The sequence below is a fragment of the Phascolarctos cinereus genome, unplaced genomic scaffold, assembly GCF_003287225.1.
Source record: "Phascolarctos cinereus isolate Bilbo 61053 unplaced genomic scaffold, phaCin_HiC Scaffold_726;HRSCAF=1367, whole genome shotgun sequence".
NCBI lineage: Eukaryota > Metazoa > Chordata > Mammalia > Diprotodontia > Phascolarctidae > Phascolarctos > Phascolarctos cinereus.
Window position 1 is genome coordinate 271305913 of NW_027556098.1, and position 27301 is coordinate 271333213.

At 39.2% G+C, this 27301-nt stretch overlaps 1 long non-coding RNA gene across 1 annotated transcript in view; it reads left to right on the top strand.

Moving 5' to 3' along the window:
• Positions 1 to 12185, top strand: part of LOC144454572 (uncharacterized) — a 31067-nt gene extending 18882 nt beyond the window's left edge. Inside the window, exons 2-3 of the long non-coding RNA XR_013483088.1 lie at positions 2783 to 2963; positions 11691 to 12185. This is a non-coding gene — a long non-coding RNA (uncharacterized LOC144454572). The remainder of the gene's footprint in view (positions 1 to 2782; positions 2964 to 11690) is intronic.
• Positions 12186 to 27301: the final 15116 nt, after the last annotated feature.

Below are 27301 nucleotides of genomic sequence, written 5' to 3' on the forward strand. Positions count from 1 at the left end.
GGAGGATAAGTTGGAAAGTCCAGATCCCCAACATCTATAAAGGAAGACTTTGGGTAGAATTTAGTGTTCGACCTTCCTGCTCACCAATCAAAGGAGAGAAGAAAATGACAGAGGTGGGAAGGTGTTGAGTATCCAAAGCTAAGTCAAACAGCATAATGATGAGATTTCAGGTGATCAGCTTCTCCATGCCATCTTGTTTCTTGGTGTCATGAGACCAGGGGCTGGTGCTTGGCAGGAATAATGCCCACTGATGAGCCTGGTTCCCATCTCATAAGGTCATTCACTATCCTAACTGGGAAAGTACTGGACACAGAATCAAGAGACCTGGATTCTAGTCCTTACTTTGACATTTGCTGTGGGCATCTGTCAGTCAGCCAACATGTATTTATTAAGGGATCACTATGTGAAAAGCACTGGAAATATGCAGAATAGCAAAAATACCACCCTTCCCTTCAAGGCTCTCACATTCTAATTGGGGAGACAGCATTCAAACAACTGTATGCCTACAAGAAATATAGAGGGTATATTGGAGTAATCTCAGAGGGAAAGTACTAGTAGTGATAGCGATGGGGGATTTACCAAGAAAAGCTTACTGCAGAAAGTGGGATTTAAGCAGAGTCTTCAAGGAGGTCAGGGAAACCAGTGGGCAGAGGTGGGAAGGGAGAGCATTCCAGGGAAGAGGGATAGCCATTGAAAAGACACAGTCAGGAGATGGAGGGTGGTATGCAAGAAGCAGTGAGAAGGCAGGTTTTGCTCATAGTAAGACATATAGAAGGGAAGAAGGTATAAGAAGACTAGGAAGGTGGGGAAGGAACAGCTTTGAAGGGCTTTAAAAATCAAACAGAGGATTTCATATTTGATCCTGGAGGTAAAAGAGAGCTACTGAAGTTTACTGAGTAGGAAGGAAGGTGACATAGTTTCCTCTTCTGTAAAATAAAACTCTTGGATCTTGTGAGTGGCTGAAAGTAGATGTAAAAGAAGGGAGTCGTTCAGCAGCTGGGGAATTTGAAAAGTGGAGGGAAGGGATGAAGGAGACCATATGAAAATGGGGAAGTACACCAGGGGGCAACAAGGTTAGGAATGAAAAGAGATTTTTCTCTCCTCTCCTTGTCTGCCAACCATGTCATTAGAGATACCAGACAAGTTGGAGATTTGCATCCATTTGGGAAGAGATACATACTCCAGACAGATATGGAATCAGAAAGGCAGTCACCCCAGGAGAAAGCAACTTCAAAGCCAATAATCCCAGTACTTAAAAAAATTTACATATGGAGAGTATTAGGCCCTGGGAACCCAGCATAAGCACCCCAGAAAGGGAAAAAGGACTTCTAGACCCTGCAGCACTAGGAGTTATGAACTTTCTTTGCCACATATATATCCTACTTGATATAACTACCATTTTAATCTACATGTAAGCCCAGTCTCCTTATGAACATTGTGTGTATTTGTGGGAGAGTGTGTCCCAGATTTATGGGAGCAATGTTTTCTGATTACTGTTATTGCTGTGCCATTTGAGTAAATATCTTTGCTAAGAGTTGAAATAATTTTTTTTAAAAATGAGAGGGTTGAACATTTCCCACCTAGCTGCACTCCTCTGGATTTCTCCATCATGTCTCAAGAGTCTCATAATCCTGGAGATCACCATAGCCCTGGAATTCATACCTCTTCAGTACCCACCAATAAGAGAGAGGAGTCTCAGGGGCAGAGGGGACTGCTTGTCATTTCTTATAACATAAAAGTCTTCCATTACTATCATATACCACAAATTGTTCAGTCATTTCCCAATTGAGGGGCAGCCCCTCAATTTCCAGTTCCTTGCCACCACAAAAAGACCTGCTATAAATATTTTTGTATATATAAATCCTTTTTCCTTTGGCTCCAACTTTACAGAAATTGAGACTGAGATGAAATAAATTCACCTTCCTCTGTGACCTTGGGCAACTCAATTTTCCCCTCAGTTTCTTTCTTTGTAAAATGGAATTGGGCTAGATTTCCCCTAAGATCTCATCTAGTTGTAACATTCTATCATCATGTTTTGGCAGGGGGACATGGCTTTATACTCTCTTTCAGACTCCCCTTCCCCCAAAATCTGTTTGTTAGAGTTTTGCTTTCCACCCTAATCACTGATGAATCAGATTTACTGAATGCCAAATGTGAAAAAACAACTGATATTATCACCAAGTTTGCAAGCATGATTAAATAAAATAAGCAGGGGGCCAAAGTGGTCTGCTTTTTCTCCTGTGGGGGCATCCTCCCCATTTAGCAGCCCTTTGGTGGCTCAACATCTTCTCCTACCAAGGCTGTGTCCTGTGGTCTCTGTACCCTCATTCTCTTAGGGCAATGTTCACCTCCCCTTCTTCAGGGTACCTTTTGGGCCACTTACCCAAGTGGAAAAACGTCCTAGTTATGACTATGCATAAAGGTGAGTCAGAGAAAAGGGGACGGTGAAAAGAAGCAAAGAGAATTGCTCCCATCCTCCTCCAGCTAGAGATGATCTCTCCCTCCTCAGCTTTTCTTATCTAACTTTGTCTGTACCTCTCCTTTGTCTTTATCACATTCTGCCTTCTTATTTTTATAAATTATGTAAAATACTATTAGAGTATAAGCTCTTGGATGGCAGAGACTAGGTTGTGTTTTACCTTTGTATTACCAACACCTAGAATGATGCCTTGAACTTTTGCCTGACTAGAGCCATGGAGATGAGCATTATGAGACCTCTGAAAGTTCTTTCTAATCCAATAATTTTACTCTTTTGCCTCTGGATATTGTCTGTATTCTTTAGGGCCTTTAATAGCTTCTTCTCACAACCTCATGGATGGATGGGGGCTGCTACCTCTTCTTTGGGTGTGTGATGCTTGCACAGCATTGGACAGCCTCCAGGAACTATGAAGACAAGCTCTAAGCAATTAAGACAGGAGGTTTAACCCTATAGACCTTGGCACTTCATCATCTGCAAGAAGGATGTGAGTACTGGCTTAGAACAATTCTCCAGGGTCCCAAACATGCAATTGCATCTACATAGGAGAGATAAGGAATTGATGAGGCAAGAAGCAGACAGTTTGAGGGAGGGTGAGTATCAAGGAAGAAAAATAAGAAGATATGAGAGTCTGCACAGGATGCCCTAGGACTAGTTCATTCAACCAGAGGGGTCAAATGTCCCAAAGCAGAGAGGCAAATGAGGAAGAAGCAGAAATGAGAAAGGGAAGAAGAGTGGTGATAATGTTAAAAGGAAGGATAGGGAGAGAAATTAAAAGGTGCCAAGGATAGATATGAGGTGGGAATCTCTAGCCTCCTTTTACCTTTTGCTGTTTTGGAGAGGTATTTTCTGACAAAACACACATTCCTTAGAATCTATAAAGTTGTGGCTCCAAAGTAGAGTCTTGGAAAAGTCTGGTTTAAGAAATAGGAGAATGGGAAAAGTAGGGGAGGTGTGAACTATAGGGACAGCTGGGGCTATGCTAGTCTCTGTTTATCAGGACTTTAAGGAGGTGCTAAGTTTAAAGGGTATTTTTAAAAAACCGTTGGTATGGGACAAGAAAAAGACAGATAATTAAGAATAATTTCTTAATGGAAATTGTATTGACAGTCTGGAGCCACACGCAGTCATCCATCCATCATGACTTCACAGCCATTCATCAGTCCCTTACTCCTGTTACCTTACTCTTCTGCTGGGTTTTTATTAGAAAACCTCCTCTAAGTGATCTCCTGGAGAAGAGGGTCAGATTACATGGCTCTGATGAAGCTCTGAGCTGTTGCTGAATCCAGGTGAATGATGAGATGGGTGGTCTACATATTGAAAGCCCTGTCCTTTAGAGAGAGGCACTCTAGTCCCTTGGTGACCTGCCTATACATTCTGGGTGCTGTTTAGGGACTTGGATCTATTTCTTTCTCATCTGTTTGTTTCCTTGAGGAAGGAAGATATAGGCTAGATCTTAGGCAAATCACTTTGCCTCTACAGCTTCAGTTTGTTCATCTGTATAATGAGTGGATTAGACTACATGACTTCTAAGGTCTCTTCCAGCTCAATTCCATAGTCTCAGTATGGGTAGATTATGCTCTAACTCTTCCTCTCAGAAACATTGTCATGGAAACTTGATGGGGGTTAGATGTACCGTGGATATGGATGTACTATCAAACCTGGAAATATTTTCTGCCAGTAATTTAGACATTTAGTTATTGAAGCAGCTCGTGAAATGATGCCTTTCTACTGTTTATTGTATTTTTTCTTTTTAAACTCTTTTTCTTTTTTCATCCTGAACTTGATAAATATCAAATACAATAAGGACTTTTACATATAAATAGTACAGAAAAGGGAATTTGTACATGAAACTGCAAATTTCTATTACGTACAGCTTGCCTAGTGCATGCAATGTTAATGAGACTTTGATGTAAATGGCACTATTGGATGATTACTTGTGATGTTAGGATAATCATCCTGCTATATTAACTATTGGTGTTCATTATAATACTTGTGTGGTATATTTGCAGAGTCCCACATCCCTGAAATAATTTTACCTGGGCAGCAACATTTTTGGCTGCAGGGAGAAACGTAACCCCTTCCTCTTAGAGGTGTTGCCACGGGAATTTGGTCAATGTGTGTTGGCAGGCGGTGGTGGAAAGGAGAGTTAGTGTCTGTATGCAGGCATTTTTTTTTTTTACCTAGAGTTCTCCAAGTTTTTATTTTAAACTTTGGGAAGGAACATCCTTCTGCTGAGAAACATTGCAGATGAAATTCAGAGAAGCCATATGGAGAAGCGGGGAAAAATGTGATTGGTCAGGATAATGATAGTGTCTTGGAGCACACAGCTGACTGGGAACCAGTAGCTTTGTAGGTTAGTGAGGCAACTGACATCTGGTCTATAGCATATTTCTTCCTCCTGCTTCCCTAGAGTAGGCAAACCACCTTTTGTATACTTTCTGGCCACTCACTTCCTATTTCCCCTCTGGAAGGGAAGAGTAAGGGGAGAAAACCACCATGACCTACAGATAGAAGCCTGTTCCCTCAAATGCTCATTTGCATTTCTATTTTTACCAAAATGATTAGTTGAAACTTCAACTAACGTGTATGACCATTTGTGGTTTGTGTTCAAGCCTCTACTCTACATGCATGGTTTGGGATTGAGAGAAGGGATGTTAATCCAAAAGGGAGAGGATATCTTCCTCATCTCAACTTTAGCTGAGAATGAGGCAGAGCAAGAGCCTTCTAGGAAGAGAATTTCTTAAATATTACTCACATCTGAGGTATTCATACTACAGACTTCTTATGAAATCAGGGGGAATATTTAGCAAGAAAACAAACCAGTAATAGTAAGAGATGGAGGCTGGCATGTCTTTTCAGGTAACACCCTTCACACAGCACCAAATCAATGCCACCTGGGCTACAATGTTATTAGGGTTTTCCTAGATTGTAGGAAACAGAGAGGCAGATGTCAGTTAAATATGTGGGCCCTTACAAATGCATGTGAGCATAAAGAAATGTTCCTTTTCCCAAAATTTCAGTGTAAAGAGTTCTTTATTTCAAGGCTTTACAATGCCTTTCCTGAAATGTGTGGATATAGATCAGGAGAGCTAACCTGATCAGGAAGGCTCACTGAGGACAGCAGAATTGATTTGCTTTCTCTTGGTGCCCTTAGTGCTGAAACCAGAAGGAATCTTAGCTCTAAACCTTTAACAATAAACCTTTAACTGAAACGTTGTGATAGAGTGGAAAGGGCACTGGATTTGGGGGTCAGAGGACCAGGGTTCAAATCCTGGCTCCACTATTTACTAATTGTGTGACCTTGGGCACCTCACTTCACTTTTATGGACCTCAGATTCCTCATCTGTAAAATGAGGTGATTACTAGGTGACCTTATATTGTTTTCAGCTCTAAATCCCATATTCCAAAGTCCACAACAAATTGTGGGAAGCTAATTATTTGGATTATTTTCCAGTCATTTCCCCCTTCTTTTCTATGATGAAAATTTTTACCCATTTGAGCCCCTCTGAAATTTCACAGCATTAGATGACACAGATCCAGATGGCAGATGGGCTTGCAGTGGAATAAGTCTGGGCTTGTGGAAAGCCTACCACCTATGAAGGCCAATCTTGGGCTGGCTCATTCTCAGCTGGAGATGAAGCCACAGCCACATAGATCCTGATAATCAGCAAGAGAGAAATTGGCTGATCTTTACCTAGTCACTCCAGGAAGGACTCTACTCTCACCAAAATGCATAGTACTGTTGTAGGGATTCCCCAAATGTCACAAACTTATCCTGATTCAGTGACAGCAGATTGGCTTCTGAAGTTCAGATGATTTGTTCCTAGCTCTGTGAGCCAAATAGAAATTGCGAATGGTAGCTGACAGATTGCTTCCAAAGTGACTTTCTACTCCATCTCCTCATCAAGAGCTGCTGTCCTAGAACTCTGATTTTCCCCTTACTCCCAACCCCTGAAGGCTTTCACTAGCCTAGGCTGAGTGACCTTTTCTTGCTGAAATGACTTAAATCTGGAAGAATATTATCTTTTGGGGAAAGAGGGGACTCAGTAGGTATAAAAGTCATGGCTGAGTTATTACTGGGAAAATCTAAACAGTTAAATTTATAAACCAAACATTTAGGGAAAGTGACCAGTAAGTAGAAAGAGTCCTAGCTGGTATATAGGCAAAGAAGAAAGCATGTGGTGCTACTGAGACATATTGCCCTTTATGTCTGGCCTAAAGGCTAAGAGGATCAAAGATGAGAACATCTGTCCTGCATCTGTTTCTGCCTCTGTCTCTATTGCTGTCTGTCATGTTGACTCCAGCTTTTGTAAGGGTCAGCCTTAAAGCAAGACTCTGTGGTAAAGCCAAAACCCAGTCCTTTTATTTTAAGAGTCAGCAGGATTGAATAATCAATTTAAGATAAAGAGATAAAGAGAAACTTTGCTGGAATGACATTGAAGGGGATTAGACATATAGCCCCTATTCTCTGCTGGCAGTTTTCTTGTGTCCCACCTGATGTAAATCTAGAATCACCAATCTCTTGCCATTATTAAGGAAGGGGTAGGAAACTGAAGAATACCCATTTTATTGGAAATGGCCAATGTCCCTGAGAGTGGGCCATGGAGGACTGTATGCACTGTCTCCATGGGCAATATGATTCCTGTAATCCCTATTCCTCTTATCTCCCCAATTCTACTGAGGCAATCCTCCCTTGCACCTTTTCTTAATCTATTGTATTTCTACAAGCACCTCTCCATCTGGCATCCCATCAAGGAGGTTGAGTGACATTCCTATTTAGTGATGAAGTCACTGAGGCATAGAAGAGAAAGCATTTTGCCCAGTGTTGCTCAGTAAGTCATTGGCAAAACCATTACTGAAACTCAAACCTCCTGGTTTACATGAAGTTCAGGTTATTGGTTTTTAGATCCTACTGCTTCTTGTAAATCTTTCTCTTCTCTATAGATGATATGGCTCACAGAATGGGTGATCTAAGGGTAAAATTTGCAACTTGGTCCAATTTGTTCTATAGTCATGCTTTAGGGCCTGGCATATAGTAAATGCTTATTATTATTATTTTTTTTTGGCTAGGCAGTGGGGTTAAGTGACTTGCCCAGGGTCACACAGCTAGTAAGTATTATGTGTCTGAGGCAGGATTTGAACTCAGGTCTTCCTGAATCCAGGGCTGGTGCTCTATCCTCTGTATCATCTGGCTGCCCCCTTAGTAAATGCTTATTGATCCACTGTATCAACAGCAACCTTTGACCATCTAGGCACTGTTTTTTTTCTTTGTAGGCATTGTTATTTTTTAAAATATTTCCCAATTACATGTAAAAAAAAAGCAATCATTTTTTAAAATTTTGAGTTCCAAATTCTCTTCCTCCCTCTAGCTTCTCCATCGCCTTGCAAAGGCAAACAATTTCATATTGATTATACTTGTGATATCATGCAAAACATATTTCTATATTAACCAAGAGAAAATAGAGAAAAAATAAATAAGAAAAATAAAAAATATGCTTTAATCTGCGTTTAGAGTTCGTCAGTTTTCTTTCAGGAGGTGGACAGCATTTTTCATCATGGGTCCTTTGGAATTGTCTTCGATCATTGCCTTGATCAGGGTAGCTGAGGTTTTCACAGTTGATTATCCTTACAGTATTGCTCTTAATGTGTACAATATCCTCCTGGTTCTGCTCACTTCAGTTTGCACGAGTTCATATAAATCTTCCCAGATTTGTCTGAAACTATTCCCCCTTATCATTTCTCATAACACAATAGTATTCCCTCACAATCACAACTTGTTCAACCATTCCCCAAATGATGGGCATCCCCTCAATTTCCAATATTTTTGCCACCATAAAAAGAGTTATTATAAATATTTTTGTATGTATAGATCCCTTTCTCCTTTCTTTGATCTATTTGGGATTACAGACCTAGTAGCAGTATTGCTGGGTCAAATGGTATACACAATTTTATAGCTCTTTAGGCTTAGTTCCAAATTGTTCTCCAGAATGGTTGTACTAGTTTACAACTACACCAACAGTATTAGTGTCCCAATTTTTCACATTCCCTCCAGCAGTTGTTATTTTCCTTTTCTGTTATATTGGCCAATCAGAGCGCTATGAAGTAGTGTCTCAGTTGTTTTGATTTGCATTTCCCTAACCAATAGTGATTTAGAGCATTTTTTCATGTGACTATTTATTGGTAGCTTTGATTTCTTCTTCTGAAAACTTCCTATTAGTATCCTTTGACCATTTATCAACGTTCATAAAACTAGCTCCTAGTTTTATTAGTTTAGGGTTTTTTTTAAAAATTACTTTCAATTTTAGTAATCTATCCTTTGGTTATCAGTATTTCCATTTGGGTATTTAGTTGGGAATTTTTAATTTGTTCTTTTTTTTTTTAAAGTTACATGCCCAATTCATTGATCTACTCTTTCTCTTTTTTATTAATGTACATATTTAGAGATATAAAATTTCCCATAAGTACTGCTTTGGCTGCATCCCACAAATTTTGGAATGTTGTCTCATTGTGATTCTCTTTATTGAAATTATTCATTGTTTCTATGATTTGTACTTTGACCCACTCATTCTTTAGGATTATATTTAGTTTCCAATTAGCTCTTAATCTATACCTCCACAGCCCTTTATTAAATGTAATTTTAATTGCATTATGGTCTTAAAAGGGTGCATTTAGTAGCTCTGCTTTTTTGCATTTGGTTGTGAGGTTTTTGCTATTGTAGTTGTTCATCCTTTGTTCTTTAACATGGAAGTCCTGTCTTTTCTGAGTTCCTCTTAAATTGTCTTAGTAGGATAACTGCTTTACCATTTTGTTTTTGGTTGTAATCCCTGATCTTTTGTCTTCTGGAATATCATATTCCAAGCCCTCTGCTCCTTTAACATGGGACCTGCTAAATCTTGTGTGATCCTCACTGTGGCTCCACAGTGTTTGAATGATTTCTTTCTGGCTACTTAAATAGTATTTTCTTTTTTGACCTGAGAGCTCTGGGATTTGGCTATAATATTGCTAGGAGTTTTCAGTTTGCAATCTCTTTCAGGAAGTGATCAGTGAATTCTTTCAACTTCTATTTTACCTGCTTGTTCCAGGATATCAGGGCAGTTTTCCTTTTAATATTTCTTGAAGTAATGCCTAGGTTCTTTCTTTGACCATGACTTTCAGGTAATCTAATAATTATTAAATTATCTCGCCTCAATCTATTTTCAAGATGAGTTATTTTTCTAATGAGATATTTCACATTTTCTTCCATTTTTCATTCTTTTGACTTTTATTGTTTCTTAATATTTCATGGAGTCATTGGCTTTCACTTACTCATTACAAGTTTTAAGGATTTTTTTTAGTGAGCTTTTGTATTCTTTTCCATTTGGCCAATTCTATGTTTTTTTTTCAGTATCTTTGTGCCTGTTTTACCAAGCTGTTAATTATCTTTTCATAATTTTCTTCCTTTGCTTTCATTTCTATGCATAATTTTACCCCTACCACTTTTATTTGATTTTGAAAATCATTTTTAACTCTTCCAGGAATTCTTGTTGGGCTTATGTCCAATTCATATTTTTTTCTTTGAGGCTTTAATAATATAGCTAGTAAATACCAGAGCTTGGTTGAAACTCAGGTCTGTCCTGAATCCAAAGTTAGTACCTTTTCCATGAAACCATGAGGGCTTTCAATATCTTACCTTCCTATAATTTTTCCAGCCAGCAGTCAAACCAATACTGTCTTTGCTTCTGAAAATGGTAGGATAATCTCTGTTTATGGCACAATTTAACATCTTTATTACTCCCCAGGACAAAACTCCCTTTCCTGGCCACAAATCCCCAGTATATGTTGTCTCCTATTAGAATGTAAGCTCCCTGAAGGCAAGAACTCTTTCACATTTATATTTGCATCTCCAGAGCCTTGCCTTTTGGATTAAGAGGGAGGATAATATTGGGGTGGGAGTAGTCACAAGCAAAAGAATTTCCTATGCTGATCGGGGAACTAATATGGGAGAGGTAGGAAGAAAAAGCAAAGAATTAAAATCTAAGGAGGTATCAACCAATTGGAGAATGTCTGAACACATTGTTGTAAAGAATGTGATAGAATATTAACTAACTGTAAGGAATGATAAAAAGAGATGATTATAGAGAATCCTGTATGAAGTGAGGCAAAGTGAAATGAATAGTCCAGGAGAACAATTTATATAAGGACAGCAATAGTGTAAAGAAGAGTAACTGACTTAAGAACTCTCACCAGTATGATAACCAACCACATCTCCAGAGGACCTGTGAGAAAGCTTGTTACTTTTCTCCTAGAAGAGAAATGATGGACACAAGATGCAGAAACAAACATTTTTGTATGAAGACACTGGGATTTTTAATAGAAGTGGAGGGAGGTGGAGTTAGCAATACTGATGGGAGGGGAAAAAGAAGATTTAGTATAACATTTTTAAAAATGCAGGAAGCATAGACAAACAGAAGAGAAGGAAGTATAGACAAACTGAAGAGTTTTTAAAGTAATGCATTAGAATTTATTATGTTTTTTAAAAAGTATATGGTACAAGCAATAGAATCCTCTTTTGTGTTCTACTGTGTGCAGTAACAAGTCTTTTTAAAGTTCAGAATTTTTAAAAAATCCCCTTTTTTAAAAAGCTTAAGACTGGAAGGTAAATGAAACCTCATAGGTATCAGTCACATTCAGGCACAGGATGTTTGCTGGTCAGGACTAGAATATAGCAATGGAAGATATACCTTGTACAAAAGAAATCATTTACATCAAAGAGTTTTAACTAGAAGTATCACAAAGGTTGTCTTATCCCATCCCTCATTTTACTGATGAGGAACTGGAGCCCAGTGAGGTAAATGACTTCCCCAAGGTCGTACATGTAGTAAGTAGTAAAGTCCGGATTTGAACCCACATCCTCTGACTCCAAATCATAGAGCTAGTAAAGCCAGACAGCTCAGAGGTTTGTTCTTTTGAATTTCTTAAATTAGCAAGGATCTTCCTCTGTCCAGTGTCGGATTGATAATCCCCAAGGTCCATTCTGGCTCTGATGTTCGGTGAGGCTACATTTTGACAGATAAAGGTGGTGCTGTTTTACAGGTCTGAGTAAGGGAAAGGACTTTGTGCTGGAGGGAAAGGAGTATGGGAAGGGCCAGAAAAGAGTGTGGTTGCTATGTATTTGCTCACTGTCTCCTTTGCACCAGTGACCTTCAACATCCTTTTGTTCCTTCTGTTCCAGTTTGGTTTCCATGGGAACTGGGATGGCCACGTCATCACTCTGGAGATGTCCCTGGGATGTCGCAAACACCTAGGGGAGAAGATATCAGAGAGAGCGAAGCCTGGCCCAGAAGTGACGCTGCAGAGCACCAAATGCTGCTTTTCATTGTTACTGAAAAATATCAGACTTTTAGTGTTGTTTCTCCAACTAGATTGTAAGCTCCTGGAGCACTGGGTCTATGCCTTATGTTTACGTGATTACCCCCACGGTGCCTAGGGTCACTAGTGATAGATGCATCCACACAAATAGGAACTCAGTAGATACTTGGTGAATGAATGATTCAATGGGGAGAGAGGGAAAAGGCTCAGTTAGAAGAGACTGACAGTCTCCCTCCTCACTGAACCCAAGTTTAATTAGAAGGATTTGTAACTTAGAGGAGCCATTTGAGTTTTGTAATCGAGGCTGCGGTGGTGAACCTGTAACCTCAAGGTCACTTGTGGCCCTCTAGGTCCTCAAGTGCAGACTTTGACTAAATCCAAACTTCACAGAACAAATTCCCTTAATAAAAGAATTTGTTGTGTAAAACTTGGACTCAGTCAAAAAGCCACACTCAAGGACCAAGAAGGCCACATGTGGCCTCAAGGGCACAGGTTCTGTGCTCTCTTTCCCTTCTCCCCCTGGGTCTAGACAGTAGAAGACCTTGAGCAAATCACTCAATCTCTCTGAGTCTCAGTTTCCACGTCTGTGAAATAGGGAGAATAACAACACCCGCTTTTCAGAGTTGATGTATCAAAAAAGATTGCATACATAAAGTGCATTATATGCATTTGAGTAGTCTTATGACGATTCTTATTCTCAGAGAATTTTCTCCCACCCCAATAGAGTTCTTACAAAAGTGGCATCATATATAGAAAAGCTTGAAGCTGATTTTATTTGGAGTATGCCTGCATCCCTGAAAAACCTTAAACTGGTCACTTCTTTGGTTAAGCAAAACTCCTAAACTTACCCACTTTTAATTGTAGCTTTGGGGAAGGTAGTCACAAACATTTGAGCAGCCATCCAAGATTTTCAAGGCAAACCTGAAGGCTTGACTCTAACATTTGGCAGTAGCCTGAGGGGTGGCTAGAGTAGGTGGAAGGACTCGTGATTGGCTCCTTCGTCTGCCTCTTTCATGCTTGTATGCATTCAACAAAAATTTACTGAATGGCTATGATGTGCAAGGCACTGTGGTTTTGCTGACAGAGGATAGAAAGCTAGAGCCTTGCTTCCATTTCCCATTTTCCCTTCCCTTACTGAATTTCAATGGTGTTTAATTGGTACTGTGTTCCTCTTTATGAGCTTATTATTGGGGCCTTGGTACAGTTTAAAACTATTACCAATGATCTTTGAATTCTTTGATCACATGATCATTCCACACTGTCCTCTGGGGAAGCAAAGGTGAAAAAAAAATCTTCTTTCCTCTAGGAGCCTGGCAGGAGAATAGCAATAATAGAGGATACTAGCAAGTACAAATAGCTCAAATACAAGGAAATTGTGATGAACTGTAGGAAAGGTACCAGCCATACATTATTAGAGAGAGGCAGAGGAGGGAGAGATAATTTTATGATGGGGAAAGTCAGGAAATACCCCATTCAATTTAATAAACACTTATTAAGCACTTACTTTGTGCAAGAGATTGTGCAAGATACTGGGTATCAAAAGACAAAAATGAAAAGTTCTTGCCTTCAGGAAACTTAAATTGTATTGCATTCTTCAGGAGGTAGTGGGATTTGATCTGGGTTTTGATGACAAGTGGGACTTCAACAAGTATAATGGGGAAGGTGGCCATGAGGAGAAGAAGGTGAATGAATATGTTCTAGGTAGATGGAACAGCAAGAGGAAAAGTTTGAAGGAAGGAGAATAGGGGGAGTCCACTCAGTAATTCAGTTTGGCTGGAGAAAATGGTACATTGGAAAAGTTTTTCAGGTAGCAACATATAGCTTGGATTGGAGTGGGGAAAGAAACTTAGACATGGGAGACCAATTAAGAAACTGTCGTATCACCAGCAAAAGGTAATGAGTTAATGAAGCTTTATATTAGAGTGGTAGAAACAAGAATGGAAAAGAGGAAATGGAACTAAGATATAGATACCACCTTGCAAGCAATGGTTATAGGGGATTGAGAAAAATAGCATAATCTGAGATGGTGCTGTGTTTGAGAGCCAGGGTGACTTGGACACTTGTACTATCATTTAACAAATATAGCACCTGAAGGAGATCCTCCATCTTGCCATGAATGGATGCTTCAGGTCCAAGGTACTCTGTCTGCATCTCATAAAACCATAACTCATGTGGCCTCATGTTTACCTAAAATAGTCAGCCAGATGACACAATTAGCTCAATGCAAAGGCATTTAATGAAATGACATAGTAAGAAAAATAATAGCAAAAATTCCTCAAAACCTGGGGCAAATTATGCCATACATACATAAAGTCAATGGAAAGAATAGACACATGCAGAGAATTCATGTTAAGATGTGCATAGGAAGAGGTGAACAAGTAAGGAAACTATCTTTCCAGGGTGCATGTGTGGAGAAATTCATGTACAGGGAACATGTCATCTGAAACTCTTTCCCGAAATGGAGGAATTAGAATTAGAAGTAGGGGTATTAGGACTTTCACTGAAAGTGCACTCTGACAAAGTGTTGTTAGGGGCAGGTAGGTGGTACAGTGGATAGAGCACCAGACCTAGAATCAGGAGGACCTGTGTTCAAATCTGGCCTCAGACACTTGACACTAGCTGTGTGACCCTGGGCAAGTCACTTAACCCCAATTGCCTCCAGAAGAAAAGACCAAAGTTCAAGGATGCTATAAGTTTGAACAAGTCATAATCTCTGGTCCTCTAGCTTCCTCACCTGAGGAGCTTGGTCCAGATGACCTCTCTGGTCTTTTCAGCCTCTAAATCTATGATCCTATGATTCTATTTCAGGCTTTGTAGTACTAAAATAATAAGTGCTCCTGAACCAAAAAAAAAAGCAAAACCCAAAAACCAATATGCACAATGACTGCAATAATGTAAATGAAGACAATGCTAAAAGGTAACAAAAAAAAAAGATTAATAACAATGAACAATCTGGTTCCGGAGAACAGCTGATTCATCACACTTCCTTCCTTGCTGGAGAGATGGGAGGGCCATGGGAATAAAGCATTGTTTCTACCCTTAGACAGGAATGTTTTTGCTTAACTTTTGTTATTGCTGTTGTTATAACAGAGGGTTCATTGGCGGGATATGTTTCAGGAAATAATTGTGATATGAAAAACAAAAGGTGACAATAAATCTCAAAAAAGAAATTAAATGAATGCTTTTCTGCCAGATGGCAGTGTGTAACTGTGCCTTGTCATAGGTGGCATACTCCTCACCTCTTACGCTGACATGATTTGGACTAGGAAGAAAGTTCTTAATCACCACCAGGTTAAATTTACTGGCAATTTAAACCCTCAGTTTATCTTTAGTTCCTTTCATCTCGTCTATCTGTATTTGTCTCTCCCTAATTCAGGTACTCCCACTCCTTCTTCCTCATCAAAAATAATTCTCTGGAAAGGATCTGACCAGATCATTTATAATTTAGAGATCATAGGATGAGTGATTCAGAACTAGAAGGAACCTGAGAGGTCATCTAGTCCAACCCATATGTGTTTTGTAAAATCATTTTTTATTTTATTTATATATTCATTTATTTTTAAATTAGTTTTTATTGATGTCTTTTTATATCATCATAGTTTCCCTCAGTATTTCTCCCCCTCCCAGAGAGCTATCCCATATAACAAATAATATTCATTTGTTCCTTTCACTCTTTCCCCCCTTCCTTCACTCCCTACTACCCATTAAACAATAAAGAAACCCTTTGAAAACAAACATGCTAGTCCAGAAAAACAAATTCTCACATTGGTCATTTTTGGAAATACTTGTCTTGTTCTGGATTGTAAGTACATCACCTCTCCAGAAGGAGGTGGGAGGCATGACTCATCTTCAGTCTTCTGGACTTGTAGTTTATTATTGCATTAATCAGAGTTGTTTTTCTCTATAATGTTGCTTTCATTGTGAAAATTGTTCTCACTTTATTGTGCATCAGTTCGTAGACGTATTCCAATGGAACTGCTAATAATTTCTTATGGCACAATAATACACCATTGCTCTTAGGTCATAATTTGCTCAGACGTTCCCCAACAAGTAGGTACACCTTTAGCTTCCAGTTTGGGGCTACTATAAAAATAGCTGGTATAAATACTATTGTACAAATGGATCATTTTTCCTCTTTCTCTGATCACTTTGGGGATGTAGCCCTACACATGGTAAAATTGGGTCAAAGAGTAGGAAAAGTTTATTAAGTTTAGGATCATAGTTCCAAATTTCTTCCCAGAGTGGCTGGACCAATTCAAAGATCCACCAATGATGCGTTAGTGTGCCTATTTTCCTATAGCCCCTTTAACATTTGCTGCTTTTCTTTTTCCTCATCTTTGCCAATCTTAGGGATTCTGCAGAGTTTCTTTAATGTGCATTTATTTAATCATTAATGATTTGGGGAATTTTTTCATATGGTTATTGACAGATTAGATTTTTTTTCCTTTGAAAACTGCCTGTCTATATCCTTTGACCATTTATCCGTTGGGGAATGGCTCTTGGTCTTATAAATTTGAACTGTTTCCTTATATAACTGAATATGAGACCTTTATCAGAGAAATTCACTGCAAAGATTTTTCCCAGTTACATGTTTCCATTCTAATTTTAAATTTATTATACTTGTTTGTGCATAAAGTTTCCAATTTGATATAATTGAAATCGCCTATCTTTCTGTGATCCTCTAGTTTTTTTTAAATCACTTCTGTCCATAGATTTGAAAGGTAATTTCTTTCTAGATCCTCTAATTTGCTTATGATGTTACCCTTTATTTCTAAATCTGTGTCCTTCTGGAATTTATCTTGGCATATGTTATGAAATGTTGGCCATTTCTGCCAAACTGATTTCCAATTTTCCCAGTTGTTTTTGTTGACCAGTGAGTCCTTACCCCAGTAACTGGGGTCTTTGAGTTTACTGGACACTATGCTACTGTGTTCACTTGCTTCTGCCATTTGATGAGGAAACCAAGGCCCAGGAAAGAGAAGTTACCTGCCCAAAATCACACAGGTAGTATCTGAGCTCAAACCCAGCACTTTGCCATTGTGCCATATTATCTATGATAGATTCTCTCTCCTACAAATGTTATGCATGTCAATCCTTCTTTGTCATTGAGATTTTGTTCCCAGTTAAAGAATTATAGATATCTGGGGAGATGGGAAGTATTTAGATGGAGAAGGGGGCTTATTACCATATGGGATATTGCCTTCTTACTATATACATAAGGCTGGCCCTGTTCCAGGGCCTATCCAGTAATAAGAGCCCCTTCACTTAACTCTAGTCAGAAATTCAGTGTAGCTGAAAAGTCTGTTAAGTAGGATTCCTGTGATCTTGACCAGCAAATTGGAAGCAATGTAGTACTTATTAGTATACTTAAAAACTGAGTCACAAAGATCTTCAAGATTTCTAAACTAGGAACAGGGATTGTCTCAGGTCTGGGAGTAACCATATTGATCCTACCTTCACAACATTATTGCATCTGTTTGTTTCTTCTTCTCTCTATTCATATCACAACCTCCCTGGATTAGGTTTTTATTACCTCTACCCAGACTACTGAAATAATATCCTATTTGGTCTCCCAGACCTGAATCACTCACTTCCCCAATCCATCCTCTAAACAGATGCCAAAGTGATATCCCTCAAGAGCAGATCTGACCATGTCATGAGCCCATTATTAGGGGCTCAGTAAACTTCAGTGGCTTCATAAACCTCTTTTGTTGTTGTTGTCCAGTTGTTTCAGTCATGTCTAACTCTTTGTGACCCCATTTGGGGTTTTCTTGGCAAAGATACTGGAATGGTTTGCCATTTCCTTCTTGAGCTCATTTTACAGATGGAGAAACTGAAGCAAACAGGATTAAATGACTTGCCCAGGGTCATACAAGTAGTACCTGAGGCTAGATTTGAACTTATCTTTCTTCCAGGTCTGTCACTCTATTTATTTACAGCACCACCTAGCTGCCCTATAACCTCTAGGATCAACTATAAACTTGTCTGTTTGACACTTAAAGTCCCTCACAATTGGAATCCAACCCAGTCTTAATAGAGGGGGCAATCTGCTGGAAAAGATGGAGTAGAATGGGACGCTTACAAAAAGATTCACCTCTGCAAAAAAAGAAAGGATGCTTCATTATGTGAGACAGGGTGAAAAGAGGCAATAGTGGTGGAAGGTATGTGGATGATGTGAGATAAGGAGAGAAAAGGGTGCCTTTGGCAAGTAACCTCAACTGTTTCAGTAAAATATGAGGCAAGGTTCTCAGCTGGGAGGATGAGGGTAAGGGGAGCCATGAGAGGTTTGAGGAAGGATGAAAAGGTTTGGAAGAACCACTGTGGTGAGTGGAATAATGAGTTAATTAGGGAGACATAAAAGGATTGCTTTGTGGGAGGGAGGGTCCAGTTGAGGCTACATGACATAAATTTGTAGTATACCCATGGTTTTGTGATTTTCTGTAGTTTTATTAAACAGCATGTGTATAGGATTGAAGGAAAGAAACAAGCATTTATTAAGTGCCTACTATGTGCAGGCATGATGCTAATTGCTTTACAAATATTTTCTCATTTGATCCTCACAACAATTCTGGTTGGTATGTGCTGTTATTGTCTCCATTTTATAATTGAGGAAACTGAGGTGGATAGAGGTTAAGTGACTTTCGCTGGCATCACAAGCTAAGTGTCTGAGTCTGGATTTGAACTCAGGTCTTCCTGGCTCCAGGCCCAATATCTTATCCAATGTATCACCTAGGCAGTGGTTAGTGGTGGTGATACAATGCTGAGGCTTGTCAAGGTAATATTGGAGATCCAAATGATGTTGAGTGAAATGAGCAGAACCAGGAGAACATTGTACACAGTTACAGCCACATTGTGTGATGACTAATGTTGATAGACTTAGCTCTTCTCAGCAATGCAAGGATATAAGACATCTCCAAAGGTCTCATGATGGAAAATGCTATCCACATCTAGAGAAAGAACTGTGGAGTTTGAATGCAGATCAAAGCATACTATTTGCTCTTTTTTTTCTTCTGCTTTGTTTTGTTTCCTCTTTCTGGTGGCTCCTCCTATTGGTTCTAATTCTTCCTTAAAACATCACTAATATGAAAATATGTTTAATATGAATGTATATGGGTAGCCTATATCAGATTGCACACTGTCTTGGGGAGGGAGGGGGAGGAAAATTTAAAACTCAGAAGTTTATGGAAGTGATTGTTGATAAATCAAAATAAATTAATAATAAAAAAAAGATTGGAAATCCAATAAGTGGGCGAAGGACCAAGACCAAAGAATAAGTGTGAAGTTGAACTGGTTCATGAAGGGTTCAAGATGTGGCTAGTGAACGGGTGATGGCCTAGGAAGGAGCTGGGGACCAAGAGACTGGAAGTCACAGTGTGGTCTGAGAACAGGGTTTGAACTTGCAAGGCAGAGGGAGAGATGGAAATATTTTTTTGGGGGGGATGGATCAGACGAGATGAAATGGGTCTTTAATCTTCCTCAGAAGCTTGCCCTCACTAGAATCCAAGAAGGCAGATGTTTCAACAGGGCTTTTGAACTCTGCGAAAAGTGTGAGGTGAAAATTGCCTTGTTGTGTCCCTCTGTGAGGGCTCAGACCAAGCAGGGGTTGATTATCACTCTCCCACCTGCTATTTTTACTGAGCAACTGATTAAACCTCTCATTTTGGGTTTGCTTGCCCATTCTCTGGAGCCTTCTCTCCTAATTTGCACTTAGCACCTCTTAATAGCTTCTGAGATTGGCTCCTAATATAGCCTGACCTCTTCTTTAATAGAAGTGTGTGTGTGCACAATGGAAGCATACGGAGTGTAGGTGTGGTACAGTAATCAGGGTTGTGGTCAGCAACTCCGGCCCTGGTCAGTTGACCACTCTTTCTTCTCCCTTTTGATCTTCCAGAATTGACAGTCTTTGGGGATCAACACCCCTGTCCCCTTGAGAACTAGATTTTCTCAGCAGGGTATCTGCTCAGGCCTTTAGCTTTGAAACAAAATGTTTAATTCACTGCGAAAACAGAAATGGCATGGCAAATTGTCTTTCTTCTGGATCTGGATCCTTTCTGGAAGCAGCTGTGCCAAGTGGAATTTTTGTTTGTTTGTTTGTTCGATTTTCCTGAGAATTGGATTCATCAGTAAACAGGTAATTTAGCACCTGCTTTGAGCATGGTCATTTTCTAGGCACTATGGGTAATGCAAATATAAATAAAATAATCCTTGTCATCAGGGAGTTTATGGTCTACTTGGCAAGGTGAGATACATACGTACATACAGCGTATTATGAGACAGTAAGCTCCCTGAAGGAGGGAACCATGTCTTCTTTATCTCCCCTGGCCACCCAATTGGTTTTCTTTCTTTGACTCTCTCTTTGCTTCAATCCATGCATCACTGTCAATGTATCTTATACATAGTAAATTATATATAATACTAAATCACAAAATTCTGAAATATTTGTAGAATAAATGACTGGTTAAGCATATAAAAAGACAACTGATGATAGCAAAATATTGTGCTAGATGTGAAAGATAGCTGATTCAGCCAGGAAGTACCACAATTGGTTAGGGAGAGGAAAGATCACTGTGGATGCATTGGGAAGGTCCAACAGGGGAGGTGGGATTTAGATTGAGAACTAAAGATTAGGCAAGATTCAAGTAGGGTGAGGGGATTTTATGTGGGGAAACTGTGTGAGCAAAGGTGTAGTGTCAGGAAACTATAAAAGTCTCAGGTAAAACTGAACTTAGATGTTGGGAATAAGACTAGAAGACAGATTGGGTTTAGATTGCAGAAGGTCTATTGTTGGTTACTAGATGAAGGGGTTCAGACTTGATTCAGTTCACAATGGGAAGCTGTGGAAGGTTTTTGAGCAAGATGAAAAGGGGTCTCATAAGCTGTCAGTACATGCAACTGTTGCTTTTTGCTCTCAAACACTCTCCAGATGTCCCCAAGCTAAAATTCTTGGCACAAATGGCCCTACTGATTACATTTGGCTGCAACTTGACATGTCCTATAAATAAGCACCTAATTTTTCTTCCCTCTACGCTATGGGTATTACTTCTCCACATGTAAAACTTAGATCTAAGATTGAGAATCATGTGACAAGTAATTTTGAGCTGGAAGAGATCTCAGAAACCATTTAGTCCAATCCCTTCATTTTACAGGCATGGAAACTGAGGCACAGAGAAGTGAAATGACTTAAGTAATAAAAAAAATTCAATTAGAATTCAAACGACTCTAGAAATGGCAAATACACAATAGGCTGCATTGTGGCTACAACACTTCTGAGTGTGGCCCAAACCAGATTGAAATGTAATTGAGAAATACTTAACAAAATAAACAAAAATACAATAGATAATATTACATTAAATATTAATATGTAAAAATACAATAGATGATGTTATAAATCTAAGTGAATACAAGGCTTACAAGTATCCTTATGTACATGTTAGTGGCCCCGATTTCTATTTGAGTTTGACACTACTGTTCTAGATACAGCCCTCTTTCCATAGGACTAGGCTACAGTGCCTGTCACATAGTAGCTACTTAATAAAGACTTGTTGACTTGATAACTACAATTCTTTGCTTCTCTGGATACTCAGAACAGTCCTCTGTAAAGGCATTGGCTTTTTAGCCAGTTGGGCATTAAGAAGGTATACTGACTTTGGTGAGAATGGAATTTAATTCAGTAAATGTATTTGCCAGCTATTGTACATGAGATTTTAAGCTAGGTGCAGGAAATGCAAGACAAAAATTACAAGCAAGGATTTCTTAGTGATTCATTAGCTCCCATGGTTTCAGAAATCATATCTATATAGATAATCCTGAAGTCTAGTTATCCATCGTAATTATTGCCTACAGGAAAACTCTGCCTCATCTCCCATAGGCACCTCAAATTCACTATGTCCAAAGTGAGTTCATTAGCTTTCACTTCAAACCTATCTTTACTCCAAGTTTTCTCATTTCTGTCAATGGGATCACCATCCTTCTAGTCAACCACGTTAACAACTTTGGAGTCATCTTTGACTATTCTCTCTTACTTACCACCTTCCACCCCTGAACACATCCAATCAGTTGCCAAGACTTATAGAATCTATTTCACAACATCTCTCAATATGTCCCCTTCTCTCACAGTCTCCATCTAGTCCAGACCCTCACCATTTCTCAATTATACCATTTCTTTTTTTAATAGTATTTTTTCCAATTATATGTAAAGACAAATTTTAATATTCATCTTTTAAAAAGTTAGAGTTCCAAATTTTCTCCCTCCCTTCCTCCCCTCCCCTCCAAGATGGTAAGGAATTTGATATAGATTATACATGTGCAATCATGTAAAATATATTTCCGTATTAGTCAGGTTGTGAAGAAGAAGAAACAGACCAAAAGAAAAGAACCATGAAAAAAATAAAGTGAAAATAGAATGCTTCAATCTGCATTCAAACTCTATCAGTTCTTTCTCTGGAGATGGATAGCATTTTTTCATCATGAGTCCTTTTGAATTGTCTTGGATCATTGCATTGCTGAGAAGAGCTAAGTCATTCATAGTTGTACAGTGTTGCTGTTACTATGTACCATGTTCTACTGGTTCTATTCACTTCATTTTTATCATCAACCGTACCATTTCAATAACCTCGTAATTGGTCTCCCTACCTTCCCTCTCCAATTCATCCTCCACAGAGCTGCCACAGGAATGAACATTCCTAAAGCAGGGATCTGATTTTGTCACCCTACTACTCAGTAATCTTCAGTAGCTCCCTGTTGCCTCTAAGATAAAGCATAAAATCTTCATCCTGTCTTTTAAAGCCTTACATAGCATGGTTACTATCTGCCTTTCCAGTCTTATTTCACATCACTCACCTTTTCACCCAATTTGTTCTTTTGAAAGTGGCTACTGGCGTAATATGCAGAGAGACACAGCTTACATCATACAGAGAATATAAGGGAAGATAACAAGTGGCTAGAAATAAAAATGAGAAGAATGAGCTTGAGATCATGCTTAGGGCAGACACAAACTGGAGTTTCTCTAGCCTAGAACAGTACCTAGAACAGGATCACACTCAACGCCGGCTCTGTAATATTTGTAAATCAAACAGTGGTTACTGCATGCCCCATTCAATGGCAAGTACTATGCCTGGCCTTTGGAGAAGGGTCATGAAAAGCATCAGAAGATGAGAAGTGCAGGGGAAACAAGACTCAGATCTGGTAAACTGAGGTTACTTGAAGGAATGGGAATTCCAAATGCTTTTAGGTTTAGATCTAGAATGAGCAACTGCCTTTTGTGTATGTCCCCTGCGTGTTGCTGCTGTATGCAGCTACCTCTGTTTTCTTGCCATTAGATATGTCACCTCCAGAAGGATTCTAGCAAACTGAGAGCGGATCAGCTTCAGTAGAGATAGGAGACAGAGCGGCACACAGACGCAGTCAGTGAACCCAGCCTATCTCTTCTTTCAGAACCCTCACTTAGTTTACAACCATTTACAGCCTCACCATCTTCATTATCAAACAGCATTTATGAGGTTTGTGGCTCAGTATCAAATGCTGCCCAAAGAGAATTACATAAACATAGCCCCTGACCTTCAGGAGGTCACAGCCTAAGAGCACACTGTCACAGACAAGTAAATAAAAATATAGGCTGGTACAGTAATAATAAGAGTATCCGGTATTTTACATATGTGATTTCCTTTGACCTTCATAGTTTGTGCCCTTGGTCCCAACTCTTCCTGCTCCTCTGGGAGGTTGCTCCCTCAGTAAGTTCTCACTCCCCAACTGCTAATCTTTAGCCTCTCCTTAGCTATCATTTCCTTCCCTGCTGCCTACAAAAATGCCCAGCTTTCACCAATCCTTAAAAACAAAAGAAAAATAAAACACCTTTTCTTGACTATACCAATGTCTCAAGCCAGTAGCCAATATTTCTATTCTCTATCATGGTTAACCTGACTCCCATCATTTCTTCTCTCACCCACTTCTCAGTCCTATTTCAATATAGCTTGTGATCTCATCCCTCATATGGAATTACTCCCTCCAAGATTACTAGTGATTTCTTCATTGGCAAATTATATGACTTTTTCTCAGTCACAGTTCTTGATCACTCTGCAGCTTTTAACACTGCTGACCACACTCTCTTAATGGATACTCTTTCTTCCCTGGGTTTTTATGACCCTGTTGTCTCCTAGTTCTTCTCCTACTTGTTTGACTGCTCCTCCATTTCCTTTGCAGATCATCATAAAACAATCCCCTACCTATAAGGTGCTTGCATGCTAATGGAGGTGGAGTGGGGGAAGACAATAATTTATTTAAATATATACAATACCTATAAAGAGAAAACAAAAATAAATGCAAAGTAGTTAAATACAAGATAGTTTGAGAGGGAGGATACTAGCAGAATTTCAGAGGGTACCTTCATTGTAGAAAGTGGTGCTTAACCTAAATCATGAAGGGAGAGAGATTATAGGTGGCAGAGGTGAGGAGGGAATGCATTCTAAGCCAGGGAGATAGCCATTGCAAAGGTACAAAAGGGATCTGAAGCTCAAGATACCAAAAATAATAATCATCTTTCCCTCCAGATCCATCCTTTTCCAAACATCCCTATTATTGTGGAAAGCACCATCATCTTTCTAATAGCCTAGGTTTAAAATCTTGGTGACATCCTCAACTTCTCAGTCTCATGTCATATATCTTACCACTTGCTAAGTCTTATCATTTTTACCTTTACTGCATCAATAGTATGTGTTCCCTTCTCTCTCCTCCTAGCTACCATGCTAGTTCAGGTCTCATCATCTTTTACCTGGTTTCCCTGACTTTCTCTATACTCCAATTCATCCTCCACTCCATTGCTACGATTGATCTATATATCCATAGTTCCATGTCACCAACTATTTATTGGACATCTCAACTGAATGTCATGTAGGTATTTCAAATTCAGCATGTTCAAAATGGAATTCATTATCCTTCCACCCAAAGCTACTCCCAATCCTAACTTCCTTTCTATTGAGGGTACCACTATCATTTCAGTCTCCCAAATCTGTAATATCAAAACCACCCTTGATTCTCCACTTGGCCTCATTCCCCATATGTCCAATCAATTACTAAGTCTTGTAGATTTAACCTCTACATTATCTTGTACATTTAATCCCATCTCTCTGCTTATACAATAACCATCTTAGTTGAGGTCTTCATTACCAGTCCCCCGGCCCCACCCCCCAAGCCTAAACTTTGCAATACACTTTTTTTTGGTCTCCCAAAATCGATTCTTTGCTCCCTTTACTCCATCTTTCAGATACCAGCCAAATTGATATTCTTAAAACACAGGTCTGACTATGTCATCCCCTTTCTTATGAAATGATGCCAGTTTTGTATTACTTCTAGGATATCATGTTGGCATTAAAGCTGCAAACTCTCTTTCTAGACTGATTTCTCATAACCACAGCCTCATCAATTTATGTTATAGCCAAACTAGCCCTTGCTATTTCCGTCTTGCCCCCTTGCCCTTGTGCTGACTTTTCCCTGGGCATAGAATTCATTCCCTCTATGTTTCCGTCTCTTAGAATTCTTAGATTCCTTCACGATTCAATTTAAGTTTCTTCTTCTAGAAGAGCTCTTTCCTGATACCCTAAAATGTTGGTGCCTCCCCTGTCCCTCTTACTGCCCCCCCCACCATTGCCTCTATTACACAGTATTGATTTTGTACATATTTTTCATTGACTCACGAGTGCACATAAAGCTTTCCTCCCCTCCTCAGTCCACATTGTTCCCTGTAATCATGAGGGCAGGAAATGTTTCATTTTTACCTTTGGATGTCCACCACTTAGCACAGTGCTTAGTATATAGTAGGCACTTAAATGCTTATTGAGTTGAATTGAATTACCAGCTGCTTTTCTCAATGAGAGGAACAGTATAATCACTTTTGTAAGTTTGTGGGTAGGAAAGGGTTCAAATTGGGAGTAAAAAGCATGAAAACAGAAAATGGAGGGAACAAAGTGACAGAGGTCAAACTTATCTACTTTCTAGAATTTGTCTCTGGACAACCCTGAAGGTCTACCACTCTTCTTTAGCCAGTCATGGAGAGAGTGTTATGTGGCAAATAGTACTGAACTTGAAGTCCCAGGGCCTGGGTTCAAATCCCACCTCTTCAATTTAGCTCACTACCTATGAGATCTTGATCAAGTCCCTTATCCTTTCTAGGCTTCAGTTTTCTCATCTATAAAATGAAGGATTTGGACCACATGACCTCTGTGGTCACCTTTGCTCTGAATCTATGACTCTATGATCTTGCATCATGAGTGTCTTCACTTGAGTTAAAAAGTTGCTAGTCGTCTGAGGGGTTTTTAAGCAATGCTATCCTTAAAGCCAGCCACTCCAATGGAAAGAGGGACTTGTCAGTGGGATGCTTTGAAATGAGTTCTTTTTATTTTGGTATTTGTGAAAAGTGTGTCTTGCACATGGCATTGCACAGGCAGAAAAAAAGAGAAAGACATTAACTCCTACTCAGAACAAGGGCTGTAACACCCCAAGGCTATTATAAACATAAGGAGCTTGGCTGGATAAAAGTCTGTGTGCATTGTATTGGGTTATGAAGACTCACTCTGGCAATCACCTTAGAGCTGGGCATGGGTACCTGGCCTTGGAAAACATGACAATAAAAGGAGCTGAGCATTTGGAAGAAGGAAGGCATTTTACTCTCTGACTCTCCCTCAGCCCCTTTCCTGTAGAATCTATAAAGTAGGTGTGAACTGGTCAAAAGTGAGGATGCAGCTTTGAGGGCTGGTCAGGGACAAACTGGACTATGGTGTTCCAACCATTCTGCTCTTTTTTGTCATGCCCACCTTAAGTATTCAATCTAGGGTTGTTGTTTTTCTTTCCCTGAAGACAACAAAGACTAAAGTTTTCATTCAATCACACTCTTTTATTTTCTGTTTTTCTAGGAAAACATTCTTTTTATTCTCTGCATTAGGAGATCGTTGAATGCCAGTGCCAGAAGGGATCTTGAGGATAATCTCGTCTAACTCTTTCATTTTATAGATGAGTATCTGAGCCTTTTATTCATCTGGGTAGTCTAGGGAACAATTAGGATGTGATTCAACTTGCATTTTTTTTCATGCTGGAATCTACTTGTAAGATGAGGTGATTACTTTATTGATTATTTTGTTGCATTACAAGAGCAGAGACCCGTGATGGATGTGAGCAGATCTCCCATGCCTCAAATGCACTCATTACTTCTTCCTCATAGTCCCTGCCTTCTTTTAAAGGATTTTCAGTTTCATGTGCAGTCATCTTTTTGTTCTTGTTGTTGTTATTACACTATTTTATGGAAATGCTTGTTTTTATTCCATAAATTAAAAATAAATTTAAATTTAATAAATTTAAAAAGATGTACATCAGACACCACGCACTACACGAATCTTGATTCCTGTTTCCAGCCCTCCTTTCTCCAATTGCTAGCATATTCCACCCAAACTAATTTGTATTTAACTACTTTTTATATATTTGTACTTT